We start from the raw sequence: 23,199 nt of genomic DNA, 5'->3' as shown, positions 1-23,199 counted from the left end.
ACAATTATCACATTTTTTTAATGTGACCTCAATCATTTTTATGGAGGCTTATTTGTTAAAAAATTTGCATAAAAAAATCATTTTCACATAATCAACCAAAAATATCATGCGTTCGTGAAGGCAAAATAAACAAGAATAATTATTAAATGACATGCTACCGAAAGCATTAGACAACATACTTTAGTGAAAAGTTTGTGTAACTGAAAGACATCTTTTGATGAATATTTTAGTGTCGAACAGCACCTTCAGCACCGTGAGAAAAAGGAATCACAATCCATTTTTTAAACTAGTCAACATCTGAAATTACCATAAACAAAAAACAGATGTTATGTTAATTACAACAATTATTTATCTGGGCAATTAAAATAATAATTATGCGGCGGGCTTTAATTCGACATTAACCATTAATCGGGGAAACTAAAATTCTAGTTACAAGTCTATTGCCGAGTTCAATGCCAATAGCCCGAGGTGAGTTTCGGGCTTACCTATATCAAGTTTGACAAAGTTAAGACTTTTGTTAAAGATGCCATTTACTGCACTACATTTATCTGTTTCATCTAAAAAATGTCCTTTTTCAGTTTAGGACAGTGCCAAGTCTCGGAATCGCCCCATAAATCACCGCCGCCCGGTCCGAAGACGCTCATTCAGAAAGATGACCTTCTGCAGTCGAATGAAAATGATTTTCATGGAAGTGAATATTTTTAGTTTTAGAACTCGTAGTATTAGAATATCCTTTCATTTCGGAAATTGACAGCCGTCAGTCTTTTGTTCGGTAGATGTTACTTTAGTAATCCTAAACCGGGCTAATGTTATTTTAACCCCGAAATTATTCAGCTGTGTTGTTGCTTTTAAACAGGCTTGAGCTGTAAAATTGAAATGCAGACAGCAAGTAAATTAAACTCGTTTTGTTTCTATGTACCAATTGGTCACTTTGAGGAGTCAGTGGGGGAGTGTAGGTGAATTACTTAAGCTGTCTTGGTGCAGTTTTTGGGTTCATGACGTGTATAGGTTTTAAGGCTATTTACAGAACGTAGATTTTGCTTAGGATTATAAATACATCAACCAGTGTCAGATTTATTTATGGCATTTGAGACTGAAAGGCAGGTACACGAGTTTAACTGACAACCGTGTTACAACTGCAGTTTTGCAATTTGTATTTGAGTCGTAAAAAACTGTGTGAAGTTCGCGAACGATAAAGTGTTAGGTCATCTACAAAGGATACTATGATGGCTAATTTTCTTTAGGGATTTTATTGCAGGGAAGAATCCCGCATGCGACTTTATAATCTGATGGTTTCGTTATAAATATGGGTAGGTTATCTATTAACGTAAAGTTGGAAGAGATGAAAATCGCAGGTGACAAATCTGGAATAGAAGGTGACACACCCAACCCATTTCCACTACGGTGGCCCAACGTGACAGCTGCAGTAAGCGGTCACACTTTATTGGACGGGAAACATGCACCCCATCATAGACAATGGCTGTTGTAATTGTTATCTTAATCTAACAACGTATAGAGAAGCCCCGCTATGAGGAAGGGAAAACGTATACTTTGCCCTACAGTTTTAACCCACTTGTAAATTGAAAACGTGGCGGCGTTTGGTTTTACGCCAATAACGCTAATCTCAAAGCATTTGGATAACATTCAACTTACATTTTTAAGCAAATCCAATCTTAGCTTCCGATCTTTTCGCTCGAACTTTCCTTGAAAGATACGTATCGCTTAATGTTAGTCGATGCTGTAGTATTTACATTTTCTATGTTTTTTATGCTTGTCGGAACGATTTTTGTTTTTTTTTTGCATATTTACACATATGCGAGAAACATTTTACTTGCGTATATCCATTTCTCAATCGACAAGCGACGTTTTGATCCAGATTTTTTTTGGTATTTCGCGGTTAGGGGGCACCAGACAGAAAGTGAAATTATTCTAGATTGTATACGGGGCATAACTTGTTTACCGTAGTAGGTACGTAATAAGTGTGTAATTCGGATGAATTTTGGAAATGTTGACATAGTAACGATACACTCAACCAATACATATACGCCCCTCATTTATAACTCAAACCATTTTGCCTCCCAACCCCTCTGTTCTTTTGATTCTCTAGGGGGTTTGTACTTCGACTGATTTGAGAGGAGACCTAAAACTTGAAAATATGCAGTTAGGAAAAATTGCTGTCGAGCACAGCTATACCACTCACACGAGGCAATAGTTTATCCATAATATGAAAAAATGGATAGTTTTTGCGTTACTGACACACTTGCGCATGCGCGTTTCTGTCCAAAAGCTTTTCAGCTCCTTTGTTTATGTCTAAGAATACGTGTACCAAAATTGGTTCAAATCGGTTCAGCCGAGGCCTACGCGATACTTATATACTTTTTCGCATGGAGAGTCATTTTTACCCCAATACAATACCTCCCTTATCAACGTGCGATTTACACATGTACCGCTTTCTAGCGAACAGAAACAAAATTACGTCTGGAAATAAAGGACGATAACAACGCGTGTATTTTCAGTAAAAGGCGAATGGGTTTTTATCTTTCAAGATAAGAGAGGAGAGAGACCGTGTATACGGAGATTTTAGACAGCAGACGAGGTTACCCTTTGAAAGAGTAAGCGTGTACCATTTCATTGCGAAAAAAATGGTTATTTCACATATTAACGAAAAATTTTGTGGTTAAAATTTAAGAGCCGTCAGCAAAACGACCAAAATTAGCAAACTTTCTATCACGGTTCTGCTAAATTCTAACAAGTGGCAATAAAATTCCGACCAAAGACCTCGCTGCTATTTATTTTTTATCAATCGCGTATTTAATAACGCGCCGTTAAGAAAAGCTTTGTGAATAAATTGGTGGCAAAGTGACAGTTACCTACATGCTCAAGGTCGTCCGTTTGCGAAAGATGAAAATGTACGCAAGAGAACATTTTCGGATTAGAGGCGCGTTCATCACGTAGAAACGGAATTAGATGTACTGAATTAAAATTCCTTGTGTCTCCGTTTCGAGATTTTTTTCTTCGTTCGCATCTCTAACGGTAATAACTGTTTATCAAGGTTGTGTACAACATTTGTGTAGCGCTTTGTGCGATTCTGTACACAACATTCAGTAGGATACTTAATTAATTGGTGCATTTCAAACCGGAACAGCGGAACATTGGCGTTTTATTCCAGTGCATAATAAAAATATTGCGTAGTATTTTCGCGAAGTTGGAGCTGGTTTGTCGAGTTTACAACACCTATGGACATTTTTGCTCGGCATTCACAACGTAATTAACGTTACCAGGGTGAACTGTACCATTCTAGGTCTAGTCACACATTTTTAAATGGAGCTGCATATTTCCAGAGAGAGAGAGAGAGAGAGGATCAATTATAGCCTGAGCGGAATCTCATCCACGTCATTCACTGTAAGTTGTTTTAAATGTTTTGCATTGTATGGTTATTTTGATGAATTTGCATATTGATTTTGTTGAAAGTAGCTGTGACATTCCTGAAGAAATCGACCTAGGAGAAAAATTTGTATAAACAGATTCTGTATTGCATATCATTCATTGATAAGAATCAGATCCAAGCAAAGGATTTTGGTTATTTTGTTACCACTGATTGGGAATACCGTTCTTTTGGTTGGGTTGAAATTTTGTTTAGCATTCAGAGAATGTACTAGTAATTTATTATGTGGTAAAGGTAAAATTTCTAGGTAAAAATCAAATTTAGCAGAGACACGCGATCACGTTAAATGCATTATGAATCAAACCAATATTGTGCATACAAAAACGTGTAAAAAAGTGGAACTCGATCGCCCTTGTGTTTATTAATAGGGATATTCAATCGACTAAAGTGATATTATGCGTATTTATTAGAGTTCCATCGAACCAGAACATAAGACTTTGAATTTCAGATTTTCGGTGATAAGAGGCCAAACTTCCGCAAGGTAAGGGGTATAACAAACATTTTTATGACTGAGTTAGCCGCGTGGGTAAATTAAGTAATATTGATTGTTGTATTGCGATTTTTGCCAATTCCGTAGAGAATGAATTTTATTTTATGCAAGTAGGGTTTTCAACCGCTGCAATTGTTTGAGCAAAGTGTAATCGAACAAACTAACCTCACTGTAATCGAAATTTTGTTACTCCTTCCTTGCGACTGTAAAAAGTAGTAAGTATTCCTAATAGTAGTGTCTTGGCATGGAAGGAGAGGAGAGGGGGATTAATTTGACAAGAGAAATTTTAAATACCAAATTTTGAACAACTTATTTTAAGCTTAAAAGTAACAACTCTAGAATATACAGATAAGTGACTATAATTAATGAGAGTGCCCCCCCCCCCCAAGACAACAAAATTCGAAGGGCGATTGGCACACAGGGCAATTCCCCTAAAAGTAGTTCAAAATCGCCGTAATGGGTCCGGGCGGACGAACAGACACACAGACGAAAAAATGCTAAAATCACCTGTAGACTGTATATGAAACCCGGATTTAATGAATAGCGGGAATACTAGAAAAATATCTACGTGAAAAAATTTGTAAGTTATCTTAACTCATACAAATGTATTACCTACACAAAGTAATTATATTTAAACTTCACACGACCCTATTTCATGAAAGTAATTAAACAAGTAATTTATGAGAAAGGTTATATGAAATGTAAATATTTCCATCATTCTAAGCTCGATTTTAAGAACCATGAACATCAGTTAGAATAAGACATATTGTTTTTAAATAGGATCGGATACAGAAGTGAGTCGTTTTGGTACCTATTAAATTAAACGATTTATTGTTCCGTTTTAAGAGACTGAGACTCAGACAAGAAGTTGACGAACTGTTTTGAGAGGAATAGCTGATTCAAAATTGTAGTGAGGAAAAAAATTTTTAAACATTCAAGAGAAAAATGTCAAAATGTATTTTCAGGGGTTTCCAACCCATATGTAAAGGTTTTCCACTGTCTCATCGAAGTGGTAACCCTGGTAAATATAGTTAAAAAACTTTACATTAAACGATTTCACCCCTATTCAATTATACAAGGTGCCCAACTACGGTTTGCAACTCCAATTACTCCAATTTACAGAACATGCCCGAAACGTCATTCTCAATAATTCATCTCATCCTCTTAGGAGATGTAGCTACCCCCTTACATTTTAAATGGCATCATTGGCTGTGCTCATTCTCATAATTTGAAAACTATGGAATTAAATAAACTTCCACGCTAATTTGAAGTTGTAACGGGTGGCCACTTTTCAATTTTGAATTTTTTTAAATTTTGTATTTCGTTCAACATAGGGAAATGCGAGGGGAAATGTACACATATACCGCTTCATAGTAAACTTGAGCGAAAGTATGCCTAGATAAATGTGCGGGTTTCGAGTAAAGCGCAAGGTGTGTAACTGTGTATTAGGTAAACGCAGTTCTGAACCATGTTGCCAGTTCTAAAAATCGTTTCGACGGAGAGGTAGTGACACTGTAAAGTGTATGGTTGTCTATGTAGAAAAAAGAAAAGGCTCACGGGCTTGATGAGTGATCCGTTTCGGTTTTTCCATCAGTGGGCGAAATACTTAGAGCCAACGCAACAAGAAAGTCGGCATTGTTAGCTCAGCTTCGATAATAAGCACGTGCAAATACGTTAAAATAAATTAGCGGATTGCGAAGATTCTCAATCTAACTTCAAGAGCGAGCACGTACCAATTGGTGCGTTAATTAATTTCAAATCGCGTAACGCAGAAAGCGTTCTTATTTTAATTCGAATCGTGGTAAAATGAGATTTTTTTGGCGGATTTATTCTTTCAAAACTAACACTATTTTGAGGTCCGATTTATAGCAGAGCCGTTTGTTTTGGGGTGATTAATATTTACGCGAATAAACAGTTGCGGGTCGTTGCGGCACTTTACACACCAAAACGTGATCAAATCAAGTACTAAAACTTAAGAAGAAGAAAAAGTGAGGAAAGCAAGCTAACCGAAGTTAGTGACATTATTTCGAAACGCCCGCCCAGTGCAATGATGAAAGCTCGGTTATCATGTGGTAAAAATGTAAAGACCATTGGTTCACTTATTCGCAGCAAAACCCAATTAATCAGTTCTGATGTGATGTATCATTAACGTTAAACTTACCCTAGCAACACAGTTCCGTATAAAAAGCGTTTATTGTAGACTAAAACCCTACGTATATAATACGCATAAATGTCTAGCGGATCTTGCTGTATTCTTGTAGGAATTTTATGCGTTTATTATTTCCTATTGATATACGACTTATATGCGTATATGCGTTGTTGTGTTATACAGCGTGTCTTAAATTAAGTAGGATAAAATGGCTATCTTTGTTATTATTATACTTACAGATTCGGTTAAATTGGCAAAGTTGTGTAGTTTTTGATGCTGATTTATATTTCTTATTTTAAATGGACGCCATATTGGGTTTTTACGTCACTCGATAGAGAAAAAAATTACAAAACCAGTGATACTAAACACTTAGTATTTCATTTGGGAAGCAACCTTACATTTTTGCCTCGAAGTTTAAAATGTATTTCTTATGGCAATAATTCAAAGGCACATTAAGAAGAAGAAAAAAATTTGGTGGAAGTTGGCAGAACCTTGAAAATATATTTAGACTAACCTTTATGGGCAATTAAGAAAAATAAAGAGAAGTTTGAGCTTTTGAGGGGAACGTGGAGAAAATTTGAAGAGAACTTCAATAATTAATGTTAGAAGAAGAGTTAGAGCTTTTTGTGCAAGATTGAGAGGAAATTCGAGATGCTTAACCTTAAGATGAAAATTGAAGAAGGTGGCGTTACAGGGTTCACTAATTATAATAGCCTAGTGCTCAATGTTTGCCTTAACCGCCTCTGGATAAAAAATATATATAGTCATGGCATGATTTCATTTTAATTCCTTTTGTCGTGAAACACAGGAGGTTAGCTATACAGTTGACGTGTTTCACATATCTGCATCTTGCATCAATATTGACAAAGAACGGAGATGGGTTACAGGCACATTTTATAAGTTCAAAATTGCTTTCGAGGTAAATAGATACCTAACAATACAATTCGTTATGTAAAATTAACCACGCCATCAAAGAATGAAGGGCGGCAGCTTCCACTGCGCGCATATAGCCGTTAAATCAATACTTGATATGATTACCCAGAAGAGCAAACAATAGCCGCGACGTGTTTAAGATAAATACAAAGACACGATGCATCGCGAATAAATCGCATTACCAGTAACAACTTTACGATCTAACCTACATTAGCATAAAGATCGGCTATAAACATTTGAATATGTAATTAATGTCATTGTTGTCACTTTCTGTAACCAAATCAACCATGTCGTGCCGCATGACGCAAATATCCTGACACAATCCTGTCCGCCATTTTGCCCGGTGTTGAAGACATATGAAACGATCGATCCCCTGTCGGGGGTCGCTACTAAAGGGAAACAAACTCTATAGCCAGGATTCGCCCTCCAAACACAATTCATTTGTCTGTATCGTATTTACTTTGCCCATTATTGCATAAAACAATCTTGTTTTTAAACTTACCCCACGGGACACTTATTAAATTTTAACAAACTACCAATTAAATCGCGCCATAGATCGCTACAATAAATTAACTTTTAAAGTGGATCGCGAATGTACAAATTTCTACTCCAATAGCCAGTTTGACAAACAAAACGATGTACCTATATAAGGCGATTAATTTAAATAAGTAATGGCCTATTGTAGGCTACCCACGTATACAAGAAGCATTATTTTAATATTTATCTTCATTTGTAAAATAGTAAGCTGTAAAATATCAGGTTACGAGGAGGCTATCCATAAAGTAAGTTAATCCATTACTGTACGCAAAGATGAAAACACACGAAATCTTATTCGGGAAATAACTTGTAAGGGTTTGAGTGAATGTAAACTTGCCCATAAAAGCACAATGGAAAGATGAAACTTCCGAATTTTTTCAAATAATTGTAATTATTTATTTGTTCGTTCGTTCTTTGTTCTGCGTTTGAAATTCCGTCGAGAAGCTGCTTTCCATGAAATTAACCAAAACATTCTTGTGTACCTACTTAAAATTAGATTAAGCGGCTATACTTTTGTAAGACAATGGTACAACCGTAATCACCTCATTTTAAAATAGAAGTTAATGAAAAAGTATCCTACTTACTAGTTCAATTTGAATACTTTTGGAAACAAGTATAAATTTTACACAACTTTTGTGCAGATAAAGCGCATTTTTGTTTGTTTTTGGTTGGGTTATAAGGTAAGTAGCTATATTTATAGATGTTTACTTGCTTGGTGGATGATTAATGGGGATGGGGCTCCTTTACACACAAATTAACAATTAAAGTCCGCCTGAAGTCATACTTTCAAAATCTACGCTTAGTAATGCAAGAAGAATCAAGCCCTTAGACAAATTCTCCGAAATATTGCATTTTACTTGTGTACGAGTATGTACCTTCCTCCGACATTTTGGGGATTGTACATTGCCAGTAGATGTATCCCGCGAAGGCGCGCTTTCCGCCGTTTGAGAGGACCCTCGTTTGACACTTCGATCTGCATATATTTGCACTGTTTTGAGATCACCATCAGTAGACATGTTTCGTCCTGACGTTCCACTTGCTCTTTATGAATACCCTTTTCGGCACTTCTTCTTCATTCGACTTCATACCAACAGATATGTCCCGTCCAGATGATTAATTTTCCCTTGTGAGTACCTACTTTCCTCCGATAAACCATTTTCGAAATATTGGCTGTTTAAGTTTTGAAATCACCTAATGCTTATATTTCTTTCAGACGTCCAAATCGCCCTGTGTGAGTACCCTCGTCCGATAATTTGTTCTTGAGATTAAGGAATTATACCTGATCACGATAAGGGATCGAGAAGAAGTACTATGGCTGGTCGAAATTCCTTTCGTTGAGACCTTTCATTAGAGTGCCATGGATAAAACCAATTCGACTTCCTACTCCCTCTGTTGACAGGCGATAGTCGGAACGCGAAAGTTCTGCGCAAAGTGCGTGCCGCATTTGTTGAATGCGGATCAAAAATTAGTGTGGAAACGATATTCGTGGCAATGTTTGGACCAATATTTCAGTCGATTTTGAGCGGCCATTTGTCACCATCATGGATGAGACATGGGTCTCCCACTTTTACATGAGTTATGGCCAGTGTCTTTTCGGACACCAATGGGATCTTGTTCATTGAGTACCTTGAAACGGGCAAAACAATTATACAGGCGAATTAAGCTTCTTGACTAACTGGATGCCAAAATTTAACTGGACAACACAGCTGTGCACAAAGTGTGGGCAATGGGTAAACTGGGGGATTTGGGGTACAATTTGCTCGGCTATCACCTCCATTCTCCTGATTTGGCACGCTCCCTTTCTACACCCGAAGAAATTTGTTTCTGATAAGCGTCCAATCAAGATATTGAGGGACTTTCCAGACTCTCGCTTCCGAAATGGGATATTGATATATTGGGAAACGCTGGACCAAGTGTGTTAAAGTGAAGGGAAATGATGTAAAAAACTAAAATCTATTTAACTAAAAATCGAATTCCAACACTGGGAAACTACATGAAACAATAGCCGCGGTTCTAGAAAGTCACCGATACCTGTTAAGGAGGCAGTGAACACGTGAAGAATATCGAAATTAATAGAATTTAAATTTTTAGAGTATCTTTAATGAAAAACGCGTGCTTGAATTCCGTCCGTAGGACTAGCACACGTATTGAGTTGCGCTTTTTAACTACATATATAATGATGAGTTTACGTGCAGGATGGACCAAAGGAAGGCATTTTATTGACAGTCTCCTTTTTTGAGCGTACATTACTCCATTTTTGCAATAACGATTCTTCCTAAACGAAATCTTAATAAGAATCTCCTTTTCTTGGATTAAACTCCCTCTTTTGTATTTAATTCCTTCCAATAACCCTAATGACTGTCTTCAGCAAGAACCATGTATTTGCTAACCTGTCAATTTCAAATTTGTTTTTGCATTTCCCATCACTCTTTCGTCTTCCCATAATGCAAGTTTATGAGGTCTCGCCCAATTGTCATTTCTAACATACTACAACCTTCTAAACGTAATACAAACTTAAATTTAATGTAAATTCCATTTCAAATTTTATGTTAAGGTAATTCACAAATCGTGATTTGTAATTGCGTAGTTTTTGTTTTAAATTTTATCGATTTTGTAAATTATTCAATTTAGATAAAGTGCTAGAAGTAAAACACATCTGCTCGTTTTCAATAAGGAGTTTTATTGTTAGACGAAATCCAATTAATGGTTCTGAAAACGAGGACGCAGGTGTTTCGAAGAATTGCACTTTTCATATTGGAGAAGTGGGGACGTTTGGCTCATTCCGCTTGTGATTGGCGATATTTTTGAAAATTCTTAAAGAACGAGTTTATTTTACGGTAGAAAAGGTGTTTCCTTAAATACTGGAGACAACGAGAACACAAGGGGGGCCCCTAGTTTTGCGACGGTTGAAGAGCGTGTCATTTTGTTTACGCTAAATTCTCGAGCAGTCCGCCCTATTTGTTTAGTTCACGACGCAGTTCGTAATTTTTATAATAAAGTTAAGCAAGGTGGTGTAAGAAGTTTATCGCGTGTTGTTCGATTACGGAAAAAATTTCGTCGAGTTGAAAAGCAAGAAGTTAGAGTGCACAGCGAGGGCGTTTGTTAAAAGTTGAAAGTTTTTCCCGTCCAAACAGCTACCGAAAATTTGTCATCTAGCCAGTTTTGTTTGTTATCTAATTCTGTGTGATAAAGCAAAGTGAAAGTCAAAAGCTGTCAGCGTTTGTTTGAGAGTTAAGTGCACCTAGCAAACCTTGTACGACCAGAATATTCGGATTATTCAGAAAAAACTGCATGTAATTTAAGATTCTTTTATTGTAGTTATCGACAGCCTGCGTGCGGTGTAATATGTCCAAACAAACTATGTAATACGACCAAAAAAATGAAATTAAAAAGATTGCAAAGAATTGCGAAGTTTTATATTCTGTAGTTATAATTTCATTAATTTTAAATTCAAGACAAGTACACTTTATTCCCAAATGTATAATGAGAGTAAGCAGCTATGCTATTGTGGGCGTTGTCCGTTGGTTCCTTTTACGGGATTGGGAGTGGTTCCAAGCTTTTGTAAAAGATACATCACATTCTGATAAAATGAGCACAAATGCTCCTATTTCTATATTTAACCGAGCCAAAACGATATGGCTCAAGTTTTGGAAAGATCAGCAACAGATCCACACGTATAAGTTATTTACATAAAAGTCAGGAAAATGATACATTACTGATGCGAGGAAGTATTGAAGTAAGACGTCAAGTAGAGTCTTTTACATGACGCATGAAATTGAAGATATGACGATTTCGGGTACAGGCAAATTTGTTATACCTACTCTTTATTAGGGTTAAATAAAATATTCGAAAACATTTCTTTAATCCTGTCTATAGTTAAGTAGTATGAAACATGTAAATTTATTTAATATTTAGTGGTATTCCGAAAAGAGTAAGTACCTTCCTTATTAAAAAGTTCCGGAAGGGAAAACACCTTTCTCCAGGTTGTAGGATGACGTTTCTGCGATTAGTCTGTAGAACCATTCAGATTATATAAATGCAAGAAACTATAATATGTGACGAAATAAATATCGAACTCTGAGGTTAATTTATTATACCCACCTGTGATTGTTGTATTTATAGAGTTATTAAATAAATGTATACTATAAATTAAATCTCATTCAGATTTTAGGTGATGAATGAAAATAAAATATTGTTATTCGAGAAATTGTATTAAGTAAGAGTACATTAACACGTATTTAATTTAAATAAGTAATAAATGGAAAGCAGAAAATATGAATAAATTTGCAAGCATTTGTTACTCAATTACTTATTCTTTGAAGGCTGTTTCGTTTCTAGTTAGTCTAATTGGATTGGTGAAGTAACAAAGTGTTGTTGCAAGCCCAAGTTATCCAACGAGGGTTGGACTCGTTATACGATAAAAGGTGAGAAAGTATAAAAACCCGAGAGCAACAACCTTTCTTTCATTTCCTATCATCCTATATAAAGCGATAGGTCATTTGCGATTGCCAAATTTTCGACAGGGACAGGGACAGGAACTAACTGTCGCTATCTTCCGCTTGATAAAGTGAGAGGGTGAAGGGCAAGAAGACTAAGAACACGTGTATATAGTCACCAATTAAAAATCTATGATATAGTGAAAGAATAGGTGACGTCAAATCGCGTTCAATACCTTTTCCGAGGTCATTCTTCATTATTTACTTTAAGGTTACATTAGGTTTCAGCCAAGAAGGATTCATCTTGAGGGTTTGAGAATTATATGGATGAAGAGTACTTTAATTTGGTATTGCTATCTAATGATCCCAAATTTTTTACTGCTTGTGTCCTACAAAAATACATCTTGAAAATGAGAGCAATTTCCCTTATTCCAATCCGAGTTCCAATCCTTTCTAGGCACTCGAGCAACTGAACATAGTCAGCGGGGTCAAGATGTTTTTGAAAAATTCAAAAATATATGTGCATACATAGCGGGCTTACGAGTTCAAAGAGGCAAAATTTCCTTCTTCAAGTCATAATAACCATTGATCTGATTTTGTAATACCTTCTGACTACAAGGCCCGGTACTATAGTACAGATGGAGCATGGAGCATCTTCAAGAAATCGCATAAATGAAGCCAATCTTTTCTTGCATAAATGGGACACTGATCCATTTTAAGCTTTATGAAAGTAGAGGTTACCAACAAACTTTAGTGATTAAGTAGATCAGGGATCATACTGGCAGCATTTCACTGCTGGAGTTATTCGCATGTATGCCTGTTGTACTGTATCTTAGTTGAATTAGCGTCCATATTCCGTGATCCATCTCCACAGCTGAAGTCAAAAAAATTGTACCTAACAAGTGTGGATACATTTCCGGTAAAACAGCCGGTTATATAGAAATGAAAATTTTCAATTAGACTTCTGAAATTTACCCGTATAAGGGCGGGAAAGATTACCTAACCATACCGCAGTACGCGTCCTAAGAAGCGATTCAATAACGGCAAGTCAGTCACAACCCTAGCGTTAGAGTCTGGAGGGCGAAGTGCGTTTGTAGAACGGCAGTAGTGACAAGATTTCTTAAATTTTTTTGTTGCACACGTGATCCTTAAATACGGCCCTAACTAAGCGTTTAAAAACTTAAGGCGGCAGTTAGACTTGAGATATATGGCGTAATTGGTTCAAATTATAGGAAAGATTTTCTTTAGTCGTCGCTATCTGAGTTGCAAATTCGTGTGGATTTACTCCACGTTGCGTTGATTTATGGACGTCAAGAAATCTTTTTTCGTAAAATTAGGTCATCGGTGGAACAGGTTTCCGTCACGGGGTGGGTGTCAAAAAAGTAAACTACTGGAAAGTTGGTTGTTCTTGGAAAACCGTGAGGGAATGCGCATTGAACCGTGAGCGAAGTTGGGTCAACCTGTAACCCTGCAAATTACTGTAGGGTGGGTTTTAATTTGTGTGAAACTTCGTTCCGNTCACCACATCTTTTAATTTAATCACTCATAACGAATTAGCTTGGAGCACAAAAGTTCGAATAGAATCAATAGCAAAATGAAAAGCAACTTCCGTAATTTATTTTGACGTTTATTGTTGTCATGGAAATACATTCGCGTGGGTAATTATGCTTAATTTTTCTTTGGATTCATTGAATAGTCCTCCGAATACCATTCGTAGTCGAAGTATTTGTAGATTATTTTTGAGCTGCTGCTCCACTCATGCTAGTTACGCTTTTTAATACCACTCGCGCAAGCGCTCGTGGTATTAATCAGCGTAACTGGCATTCGTGACAGCACCTCAAAAATATTCGACAATACTTCGACTACTTATGGTATTATATATGATAATTATTTCTCCGAAACGAAACGGTGTATTGAAAATCTCTCAACGCTGTCTTGTAGAGCTCAAAAAGTGACGAAAGTGTTTTTAATGTTTTTGAATCTGTTCAAATAACAGAAAAAACGAAATCGGCAAATTTCGGTTTTTTTTGCATATCTTCGAAAGTAATCGGTATTTTCTGGTGTTCTTCACAGTATGATAATTACTCTTTAAATGCGCAAATTTCGAGGCAAATTTTCCCTAATTTGACCATCTTCGTATCTCAAATCGGTTTCAAAATCAAAAGGAAATTAAATTGTATAAATGTGTGTCTAGAGGAATCTAAGGTCTTTCTCGTTTGAATTTATTAATAGATAACGAGAATCCTCCAGCCTATAGGTCATTTTATTTTTCAGATTGTAAATTGTGAGTAAAAGGGGTAGTAACCCTTTGTATTATTGGTCAAGGATGGAAGGAAGTTTCGTTAAAAAAAGTGGTCACTTTACATAACGTTATATAACCTCAGTCAAGACCTCAGTTAGTACTTAAATTTTACGTAAAATTAAATTATTTTTTTGCAATTGCAAAGATCATGATTTTCAAATTTATGTGAGCATTTTTAGATTTAAATCTTTGCCTTTATGCGAATATTTAACTTTTTTTCAAGCATAGGGGAAAAAATGTTTGATATCTTGAGCTAGCCGACGGCAGAGATTTGAAAGAAAATAACATTTTTTTATATCATGTGAAAGTAAAAATCGTCAGTGAAAAGGCTAACAAATTATTGATGGCACAACAGGGTTAAACAAATAAATTCCTAACCAATCATTGCTGTCCCTTTAACCCACGGAGTTTAGTAAATAGAGGAGCAGTACATAGGACCTGCGCCTCGAAAAACAACTCCAACTACAGTGGCCACATACTTATACTTAAATAGTTTCAACGGCCGGGCAGTTGTGACACATGCCTGGTGCGTGAAAAGCAATTTGCTTTGCTCGCAGCTACGTTGTTGATTCGTCCCTATATCTCCATCTGGTTAGTGCGCACACTCGCCTACTACCTGCGCAAGATTCAATTGGGGTCAAATCCACAACAACACTGTTTTTTCTAGTTACTATTTTATGCAACACCGGACTTCAATCCAGTACAAAATGTTTCGATATTTTACCAAAATTCTCAAATCTGTAAAAACTGTCGATAAAGTATATACCTACTATATTTCATTGGTTTCAATGTCAGCTCGGAGGGCCCAAAATCGTGCGAGAGTATGTACCTATCGCACACATTACCTGGAAAATGGTAAATTTGTCTGATAGGTATTCTCGCACGATTAGGGCGTTGTGCGCGGGTGCACCATCCTGTTGAAGCCAACATCAGTTTCCAAGAATTGTGTTTTTTGTGCCTTACATCGTTGTATTCGTAATAAAAAATACTAGTCGATACAGTGTGCACCTTTTTACGGGCCATATAAAAAAAAGTTAAGGAAACGTTGCATTGGAAATCTCCCAACGCTGTCCTGTAGAGCTCGTAAAGTGGCTATCAGAAAGTGTTCTTTATTTTTTTGGATCTGTTCAAATAACATCAGAAAAAATATAACCCCATCGGCAAATTTCGATCTTTCTGACATATCTTCGTAAGTAATCGGAATTTTCTAGATTTCTTTAAAACATGATAATGACACTTGCGCTTCTTTTCTCTAATTTGACCATCGGCGTATCTTCTATGGTTTCGGAGATCCCCCCTTACATTGAGCACAGTGTATATTCAAGGCGCCAAATTTTATGAAATAATTACACAGAAGATCAAAAAACGATCTATATAAAGTCCGTTTCAGATGTCTGTGCAGTAAAGGAATCCGCTTGCAGCTATATTCCAGTAGCGCACCATTACATTTCAACATACTTTAGGGTTTCAGCTAGCATCTAATACGTTTTTATTAAATATTTATGATATCTATATACCTACATTTTATAATAAAGAATAATGATTATACATGGTAATTACACTTGATTTAATTGCATAAATTTCTGGAATGCATTCTTAATAATTTGTACTTAATGTGAATGGGTAATTGTTTCACTCATTTGTACCCACATGTACATTTCAAACGTGTAAATAATACCATTATAAGCTCATTAACTATTGTCTAGCTAGGCGATGCTTTCAAACCCTTATTGCTATGGACTGTACTTTTCGTATTTGTATTTTAATTACTGGTTTTCAAAAGGAAATTGCGTTACGGCTCTTTAAAATTTTTCGCTACACCTATGCACATTGCACATTCCCTTACTGCACGGACATCTGAAACGGACTTTAGTTAAAACCATTGCTCCTCACTCGATTTGCGACCGATACCAATTCTAGATTCTGAATTACAAGTAGATACTCAAAAATAAAGGCAAATAAATTTTGCCATTGGTAAAAAATAACACAACTAGCGATACCTGTAGCCCGCAGTCAAAATAGGAAAAATAAAGGATCTAATTCATGTATTACCAATTCCTTGGGAATTGTGTTGGGGACGTTCCCCTAATCAACATAAAGTAAAGTCCCCCCGACCCGACTACCGGTTGTGCTAAAGTAGAGAGGAAGGAATAGAACGGTTTTGAGTGCCTCACTTTTTTACTTATAACATGGAAACGGTGCGTTAGATCAAATTTAGGACATGTTCCGGTGCTGGCGGGTCGATCTTGATGGGGTGGACCATTCGATCCTCTCCTCTCACCCAACCCCACCGTTGTGGATCGTGGTTGTTCTCAAACCATTGCTGGATCTGGAAGTACACCCTGCGAGATTGTTGCCTAGACGCCTCTTTAGTCTGTGGAAGAGAAGACAGATTGACTCTCGCCTTGGTTGAGGATTTTATGATAAGCACGTGTATCTGTGCTCATTCAAATCCTTCTGCGGCTTGATACATTAGCAGGAGCAAAGCTTCACCTGCTCTTTCAACACTATCAGGCTTGATGCTGTGTTGTAGAACAAACTAGCAATTGCTTGAGTTTCGTTGGGCTTTTTCTGAAAGTATATTTGAGCATGGTTTTACTTTTTCCATATATGGCGCTGTGTTCTGCGATGGAAGAGAAGGTGGTTTCAACTGTCCATTTGACTCGGTGAAGGAGGAAACCGCCATCCACTAGAGTAAAACTTGCTTTCAGATCGAAAAAAAATTCCGCTATGCGGATCGAGTTGGCTAGTATAGTCATGTGCCTGGTCATGTGTGATGTGTATAATTCACATATTCAGTCTTGGGGGGTCAAAAACTTCAAAACGGTGGGTTTTTTAAGAAAGTTTATAGAATCAAAATTGTAGAAAATCAAAGTCACGACCTCCCCCCTCCCCCCCCTTTAGCATACTCGGTAGTCGGGGGATTTTATTATACTTATGTTGATCACCTGCTATACATTTCCGAAGGAATTGGTATAATACATGATTTAGTTCCCCTATTTGCCATTTTTTGGTCTATTCTTACTGGAGTACTGTACAACATATTCGGATAGTCCAGATTCCGAAACATTTATCTATACTTGAACTTAGAAGATACACTTCCACTATTACGATTACCATAGTTACTCAACAACTGGATTTCTCGTTTTGGCGTAGGTACCTACCTACGATGTACACAGATGTTTTTCTACGAGTTTGGCCATGAAAAATTAGCACTTCGCAGGTGAAGGCGGCTTTCAAGATATGTTAAAATGTACCTACAAAGATAACATACGATGCTCAATAATTGTATAAACTTAAAATTTGATGTTAAATAATGTACGTGACTACTGACTACAGCATTTTAGCATTGTACACTAACAAACGGATACTCTCGTAATGTTTATTAATTACATTTACAAACGGCGATATCAAAATTAAATTCCCTGACGGTTAAAAACCACCCCTAAAAATGTGATTTACAATTGAGTACAATGAACTAGGAGTAGGTAATAAATAACTCCATTTCCACAGATCTGTGAGTACCTAATAATTGAACTGGGAACGCTCAAAGGGTCATTTGTTATAATTCGCTCCATCACCTTCAGGTACCAACAATAACGAAAAAAAAATGTCTTAATGAAACACTCTACAATTTGAGAAGTTAGTGATTAAAACAAGACATTCAATTAAAATTTAGCAAACCCATCAATCTATCTCCAATAATGGTGCGCTTAAACAAGCTGCGTAGCTCTTATAATTAGGAAATTGTGCAGGTAAACGCGGATGCGATGTTAGTAATAAATTAATGTCGAAATACAGCATAGAAGTCGAACTCGTCTTCAATCACAATATAAATTTAATACGAAATCAGTCGTAGGTTAATTAATTGTTTTCCTGCAAGTTCCAGGTGCGCTTAAATCGTCGCGGGTTGTTAAATGCAGAGACTCGGAGCTATTTGTTGAATTGCGCGGCGGTTGTAGTAATCTTACGAGCAATTCCTTTAATAAGAAAATAAAGTCGAGTGTGTTAGAGGTGAACTAATGGAGCTGCTACCAAAAGCCCCAGGTGATAGCAGGATCCGCCTATATGACTACTAAAACCCTCCTTCAACGGCCACCTCATACATTGAAATATTGCTCTCATCAGTAACGCCCATATTTATTTTATAATTAATTTATGGTTCAAACTTGGGTAACAGAAGGGCAGCAAAAAATAACTCTGAAATTATATCTTTTCATCCTTCATTAATTAACAGACTAATTTTGGAGCGTACGGTCCATGCTTCTTGTCTAATAAAATATTCTTATACTTTAAAAATTATATGGGCTAGGTAGTTCAAAAGTAAACGATTTCGGTCAAAAGTCCTACGCTACTTTTCTTTTGGACTATACGTACCTACTCGGTTAGTGTAATAAAAGATAAAGTTCTGAACATAAATAATTGAAATCTGCGTGGCGATGCTCTTAATGCAAATATCGCAGCCTTTTAAGAGCTTTCCCGTTGTCATGGGAACCAAGCATGTGGGCTTTCGGTCGACAACCGGCGAAATCTAAAGCTTTCCTCGCGCCTCTTTTTTTTTACAAACCGTGGAAATGCGCTCCGATTTTTAATGCTTCAAATACCACCCTAACGATCTAACGGATATGAACAAACTCTCCCAATTGCAAAGAAAAAGAGAAATTACCTCCAATTACCTACAAATGGGAGCGGCTTTTGATAACGATGTCCTTTCGTAAAGGCGATATCGACACATCTAAATAAAAATAAAACACGAATGTGAACCTTTCGCAAACGATTTATCAAAAGATTGTATCTTAAACAACAAAAATATCCATAATATATTCTTATACAATATTTTAAGCGTTGTCTTGATCTTTATTTGTACATGTATAGGTACATAAATACAAAACCAAAAGAAATGGAATCCTAACATGTCATATAAATAATTAATGTAGTTACAATAACAACCATATAAGATCATTTACCCTTCAGCAAATTTAATGTTAGCCTAATAGTGTTTTAGATGTCTTTCTGCTCTTTTGAAATGAGGTTTAAAACCATTGAGGATAAAATTATACAGGGTGATTTAAAGCATTCGTAATGTGACCGCCTGCTGCTGTATACACCTAATCTCATGAGATATACCTACTTACCTACTGTATTTCGCTCATTGTAAATGTGTAATCAATTTTGCTATAGGTACCTACTGAATAAAAATGGAAATTAGGAAACAAATTCAAATGGATCTTGAATCACCCTGTACGTATTTAGATAAAAATAGCCCGTAAGTGTTTATTAGAAAGTTGTAACGTTTGGTGAGGTAAGTTATTCTTGTTTATCTCACGGTTATCTTTCCTATTCATATTTTAAGGTTTATTCACTTACGGTACAGAGTTGACGTGAACAAGTGAACATGCTACATCTAGGTATCGGAAGCTCACCCTTCGTCTTTTGGAATTAGGTACCCTACTTTTTCATTGTTTTAAATCTGCGCAAACTTTTGAGAAAATTGGACATATAAAGAACAGTAAGCCTAAATCGAATGGTTTTTGAATTTTTTTTGTTTCTCCGAAATTTTTTGAAAACATACTCCTTCACAAAATAAATTTCCTTTTAGACCTGTTAGGTATAGTTACGTATACAGGGTGAAGACTTTGTATTTTGTATGTATTTGGAGTTTGGAAATTGGAACCCTGCATACATAGATATACCTACCTATAGGTATCTTCAAAAGAACATCTTTTTAAAGAAGCTGTTTACGGTATCCAAAAGCATGAAAAGTTTGTGATCAGTGGCGTATTCTGCAAGGTCAAAGAGGCATTTTTTTAACAGCAACTACAAGTTTTCATTGCATGTTCTTAAAGAGTACACTTTTTTGGATATAGCAGCATAAAAAACTTATATTATTCATAATCAAATTTAAAAGGAAAATTCAAATTGAGGAAAACTCAAATTAAGGAAAATACGAGGGAAAATAGTTTCTTTATTCATAATTTTACTAGTTTGAATCATGTTTTTATATAGTCATATTACAAAAAAGGGTTTTCTAAAAAAAAGTGAATCCCTTAGTGCTGTAGGCACTGTAAAGAATTTTATAACATATAGATTTACCTCGAGATTTACTTATGAATTTTTAATGATTTTTGATACAATAAATTGCTTCCGCATAAAGAACAACGTTTTTGTCAACCCACACTAGTAAAATTAACACAATTATTTCCCTTAATTTGAGTTTTTCTCTTAAATTTGATTATGTACTTAATAGGTATCTATACTTAGTAAGTTTTTTATGCTGCTATTCAGAAGTGCGCCACTGGTCACAAATTTAAAGTGCATAGATTGGTAGCAAACTTTATATATTTTTGGGTACCATATAAAAGTTTATTAAAAAAAAAGTTGCTTTGAAAATATATATACCTACCTATATTCAGTGTTCCAGATAACATTTTCACCCTGTATATTATAGAGCAAACGAAGTAGGCCCATTATAATCAGGATCTGCTTAAATGAATGACCCTATCTAATATGTAAAAATTTCCCAAAAAAATCTACAAGTAGGTAAGTGTTCGGAAATTCATATCAAATAACAAATATCGAGATCTAAAGAAAGATTATATATTTATGGGACTTGCCTTCGAGACACTTGGACCATGGTGCAAGGAATCACGAGATTTTCTGAATAAAATAGGCAAAATTTTAATTGCGGAATCCGGCGACAAACGCGCTAAGCAATTTTTATTTCAAAGGATATCCTTGGCCATCCAACGTGGAAATAGTGCATGTATCCTGGGCACTCTCCCAACTGAAAAACAGTTCGACGAAATTTTTTTGTTATAGTTAATTATTGTTTTCTTCTTTGTTACACAATTTTAAATATTTCGTTTAAATAAAATTTTTAAATTGAAAAAAAATTTTGCCTCGAATTTTGCAGTTAAAAAATGCGAAAACTTTGTTAGCGCATTTCCCAATGAAGTTATGGATGCGCTATTGCAGCCACTTTCTCTGTCCGCCCGTCCGAGGCCTTCCCTACATCCAGTTTGCAATATATTTAGTTCGTTTTTTTGAATTTGGTGGCTTATAGTTCTGGCATCTGAGCCAAGAAAAATCTTAACAGTTATTGCGTACTGCGCAATACCAACATCTATTCAGGTTAGTTTTCCAAATAGTAATGAACTCGTCGTTGGACACCCCATATAGGTACAGGGTGTCCAAAATTCAATTGCGTTTTGCAATAAATCCATTTTCCGAAACATTAAGTACAAGAAACGCTCATGTTTTGAAGTGGATTCAAATGTACCTTATCATACTTTATAACTTTACGTTTAGCACCTTTGGATCGTGTTCCAGTAGGTATAGAGTTTAACTAGCTTGGAGATTCTGGTGGGATACCATTTGAAAACTCAATCTACTCTTTGTAAGATTTTCATTTTATAGATAATTTAATCTTCCGTAATCTATAATCCAATATGTAGATGCGCGTAAGGGTCGAATAGTAAATTCAATAATTTAACTACATATTTTTATTCACTTATGATATGACTTATACTGTATATACAGGTTGAGTTTTTTTTTCATTTTAAGCATTAGGATCTCGGAAACCGTAAGACAGAGAGATTCGGTTAAATGAGGAAAGAGTTGTCGTTTTAAGAGTTTATTCAAGATATGCTTTTGTTTTTTTAAAAAAATCCACAGTTTACTAGATATGAGCGAAAAACAAATTTAGTGATTTTTCATTTAACTGTTATAGAATCGTTAGCATTAAAAATACAGAAATATGCAAAGAACAAAAATTGTATATTCTTTTCCGTTTAATAAGATACATTTATTAATATTCATTCTTCTTTTATAATTTTCGAATTATAACGCAAACTTACTTTTTTTTAAATGGCAACCATAGTTGGCTGTGACGTTTTTAAAAAGTGCATTTTTTTCTGTTTGCAATGATGCAAAGGTTCATTGTACTACTTACTTTGACAAATAAACATGATACAGAACTGTTTGCGTTATTAAGAGTAGTAAAAACAGATTTTGCCCTGTCTATTATAATATTTAACTTGCAGTTATTTGTGCGGTGGGGCACCGTTGTGTTGAAACCAGCGTAAATACATCGTGTTCCAAATTTAACCCATCCTACATATCTTGAAATTCATTTGGTAGAAAATGAAGATAACATTGGCCTGTCCAATTTTCGTCGTAAATGAAAGGTCTAAAAATTTGCGATCCAATAAATGCGCGCCAAACATTAAATCCAAGTTTTCTTTGAGGCCTTCAAGTAGGTACAACAATGAAGGAACAGCAATATTTTGTTTATTTATTGTTTTCCATGGCATAATACTTTTAATAAGTATTGAATAAGATTATTAATTTAACTTTCATAGTGAATTTTTGAAGATGGTCTTTAAATTTATGTTAAATGTGCCACAGTTACATTACCTATCTCACTAGATTTTGTTTTCCCTGGCCAACTTTGTTTACTTACCTCTCAATAATACGAAAATTACTGCAGGGCGTTCATTTATTAAAGTGCGTTTAGCAAGCCTTATATCATTATAAAGAGAAAAATTAGTCCTTTTTAACAATGGCAAAGCCAACTATGACTACCATTTAAAAAAATTAAAGTTTGTATTATATCTCAAAAATTGCAAGATCTAAAAATAAATTAGTATGTTCATCATTAAATTAAAATGTCTAAAACTTGTATTCGTGTGATTTTGTTGTATTTGTAATAATAACGATTCTACAACAGTTAAATGAAAAATCACTAAATTTGTTTTTCGCTCATATCTAGTGAACTGTGGATTTTTTTCAGAAAACAAAAGAATATCTTAAATAAGCTCTTAAAACGACAACTCTTTCCTCATTTAACCGAATCTGTATGTCTTATAGTTTCCGAGATCCCAATGCGATAAGACCTTTGAGATAAAA

Source organism: Photinus pyralis, unplaced genomic scaffold (assembly GCF_008802855.1).
Source record: "Photinus pyralis isolate 1611_PpyrPB1 unplaced genomic scaffold, Ppyr1.3 Ppyr1.4_LG5, whole genome shotgun sequence".
Classification (NCBI taxonomy): domain Eukaryota; kingdom Metazoa; phylum Arthropoda; class Insecta; order Coleoptera; family Lampyridae; genus Photinus; species Photinus pyralis.
The sequence above is the reverse complement of the archived record's forward strand: the minus strand, read 5'-3'. Positions refer to the sequence as shown.